This window comes from Priapulus caudatus, unplaced genomic scaffold, assembly GCF_000485595.1.
Source record: "Priapulus caudatus unplaced genomic scaffold, Priapulus_caudatus-5.0.1 Scaffold1101, whole genome shotgun sequence".
Lineage (NCBI taxonomy): Eukaryota > Metazoa > Priapulida > Priapulimorpha > Priapulimorphida > Priapulidae > Priapulus > Priapulus caudatus.
In genome coordinates, this window is record NW_014578162.1 from 47,710 (window position 1) to 51,122 (window position 3,413).

Consider the following 3,413-nt stretch of genomic DNA (forward strand, 5'->3'; position numbering starts at 1 on the left):
TAATCTTGTGTTCGTCGGTGTGGTCCTCTATCGCCAAGCCGATTGCCTGCGTTGCCGATTGCCCCATCTTGTGCCGGTTTGCGATCGAGATGGCGTTATAGCGAACGTCCATCTGTACGTTGATCGGCGATTCTCTTCGTCGAGGCCTCTCAGGTGGTTGACGGTTTTCAGTTCCTTCCTCAAGTGTAACATGTCGGCTTTGTTCAGTCGCACGGTCTCGGCGCTAACCGTGGCTGCGTTTTTTTTGCAGGGCGTTCCGTGACGGCGGTGGCGTGTTTGTGGATGCCACCAGGAGCCTTAGCTTGGTCGGTCTGATGGCCATGTCCTGCTGGCCCACGTGAACTCCTTGGTTGGGGGCTGCTGCCTTCGCCACTCGTCCCGAGCTTGGGACGTCGTCGTACAGCTTGCATTTCTTGGAGGCGTAGTCGCAGTTTCTGCATCTCAGCGACATCTTCCACTAGTTGCCTCTCTGCTCTTCATCGCACATCTTCAGGTTTGGCTCCAGGTAACGGGATGCGTGTTATTCCGTCTAGCATGTTATAAATCAATAATAGCGATAAGTTTTTTCATATCAAGTAGTGCAAATACGCATACATTTATAGAATACAGTTAATTTGAAAATTATGTCGTCAACAATGAAATGAAATAGAATTTCACTTACCCGATGTTCACGGATCACTGAATTCCACAGGTTCTCGACTTTCGTGAGATGCAACAGTCGCATCTCATCTCGGTCGGACCGCTGCTGCACGGCGAAAGGGTCTGTGGAGGAGGTAGCGGCTGGCTTCGGGCGCAGGATCTTGGCGCCTCCATCTCTACCATCAGCATCTGAAACAGAAAGAGTGCCATTGGTACGCGTTCTCACAACCTTCTGGTAAATATCCCGATGCAGCCGTGGGGTCCACGTCTGAATCGGGATATTCGCCGGAAGAAGACGTTGCACATGCGCTGCTTCGCTGGCTGCTGGCTGCTTCTTGGTGCCCTTGTTGTGTGGGATGCTTCCTGGCTTGAATTGCATTTGCTTTCCTTGTCTGATCGGCCCATCGTGCATAACAGACTGCCTCAAGCTATGACTAGTTTGAGATTGGCATATTCCAAATGCCAACATTGCTGCTATTCTTTCCCGACACAATAATGTGCAGCTAGGATACTTTGCGTTCCATTAGAATGTTTAGTTTGTTTTGTAGGAACAACAGTAATAAACTAACAAAATTTCATACAAGCACATGGAGACAAGAGGTCTTAACAATTAGGAATGTCGTAAGGTTGTGCCTTAAGAAACGGAACGCAGCATGAATTGAAACGGCAGATTCTTTCGAATTCGTAGAGCTTTTTGCACTAATTCCTTTGCAAATGTATACTATAAATACCTATTCTCGTGTTATGTAAAAAATCAGCAACTAGCCCCGTTGCAAATGCCAGGGCCCAGGAAATCACAACATAGCAAAGCTACTACTGGGGAACTGCTGCTTGATAACCCCACCTGACCAGGTGGACGTCTCCAAGCTGTCACCAGAGGGGTGTTCAAAAGCGCGAACGCACGCGTGCGCTCGCCTTCTGAACGACACTGCGCGGTCGAGCGCGCGTGATCCTGCTCCCGAGACTGGTCGCGCAGAACGCAAGTTTTCAAGATGGCGACGGGCAATCTGGCGAATGCGAATCTAACATTTTTGACTTCATTTCAATCTTTCAACTTCATTTCATTTTCATTCATTCATTCACTACTAAATTTAATTCGTATCAATTTCGTCTGCTAATTCGTTTACAGTACTTGTTCAAAGACTGATTAAATCTGACCTTGAGGAGCTGCCATGGGGGCGCGCCACAATCTTGGCATAAAGCGGAGCGCTCGTGTGTCGTTCAAAGTGGCGCTGCGTCGTGCTGCGAGCGTTCGCCGCTGTTGAACACGCTCTCAGCCATGCACTTGTGTGGCGGCACGTGGCCTAGATTAACATCAGCCTGCATTCACACAGCCCTGCATTCCCACAGATGATTCGACCTGACAGTGACATGTATTATCATCGTGATCTTAGTTTCAGTCTACTCCCTTAGGGGTGGCGTTGAAAGGGGGTGGCCTGGAAGCCTACAGTTATACCCTCCTGGGGGCCTACAGGTATATATATACCCGTCTGGAGCGTTACGTTACGTAGCCTCCCTCCCCCATCGAGGGGGGGCAGGGATTCGTTAGGGATCGATCTCTGGAAGAAATTTGCAGTGGCTGCATGCTTGTCTGTATTACGCTTGTCGCGGTATACATAATGTAAGCAATTACCAAGATGAAGAGCTGACTTATTTGTACATATATGTGATATATTACAATTTGTAGTTATGGACTTAACAATTATTTCCTGCTAAAAATGCCGAGGATTCTACTTTATATCTTCATATTTGGTATAACAATGGGATCATCAAGTTTAAGGTATATAGCCTTTAATGCCCCCCCCACCCACAATGTGAGTTTAGTGCCCATCCTTCATTGAGTAGCCTACTTTAGAGGAACTTTAGCTCCCGTGTCAGACAATCTCTGGTGCCATGCCTGCACTCACTTATGGTGCTTTCAAACACAACATTTATTATAGCGTATTCAGCACAACTGAGGCTCAGCCGCTACAGCAAGTGAAGACAGCAAGGCTCCACTATTCAATTCTTAAATGGATTTTTCATGTCAGTCTCTTAAAATTTAGAGACACCCAGCCAGCATCGAATAAAAACTAGTAACAGTAGGAAAATCGTTACCTCGTGTCAGTATAGTTTAAGTGAGATTGCGTGAGGTTGTGTGCTGCGAGAATAGAGGATTACCAATACAGGTGAAAAGTACGCAGACCCGGCTTCTATAGGTGCTAAATGGAGTCACGAATTTTCTATGGTGCATTTTGCTGAAAAAAGTTGTTGCAATTTTTTACATGAAAAATAAGTATACTAACACGACTAAATGTATCCTCAAATTTTGACTTGATAAGATTGTTTCTCAACTAGCTTAAAATCGAAAAACCTGGGCGATTTGCTATAGGATCACGACATTAAATGCTTGCTATGGGCTATGTATGAGTCACGAGTGTTTGTTCACATCAAACGAATAGCAAGAGACAACAAACGGAAGAATAATGCAGCAACTTAACCATAAAACAGTGAACAGAATCACTTAGATTTTGTGAAAAAGTGACATGATTTTTTTTCTTTTACTATTTATGGTGACATTGCCTCAGCCACACGTCCGCAGACAACATCTAAAATCTAACGTAATCCATCTCAACGTCGATTTCTCTTTAGCACTAGTGTGGTGTTTAGAAACGTTACAGAACACGTTAACTACTGAAGGGCTGCCCAGGGCTCCAGATGTCTAAATCCTGCCTGATATCTCTGTGGGCAGCATCTGGTATACTGCGAGATTCTGATATTTCTAGCGTATCACT

At 45.8% G+C, this 3,413-nt stretch overlaps 1 protein-coding gene across 3 annotated transcripts in view; it reads left to right on the forward strand.

The window, feature by feature from the left end:
• LOC106815373 overlaps positions 1-3,413 on the forward strand; it is a 31,205-nt gene that overhangs the window by 3,155 nt on the left and 24,637 nt on the right. For 2 of the 3 annotated variants that reach the window (XM_014819826.1, XM_014819828.1), the window contains exons 2-3: positions 251-505; positions 692-851. The gene's annotated coding sequence lies outside the window, so the exon portion shown is untranslated. The remainder of the gene's footprint in view (positions 1-250; positions 506-691; positions 852-3,413) is intronic. The other variant, XM_014819827.1, reaches the window with a different exon arrangement.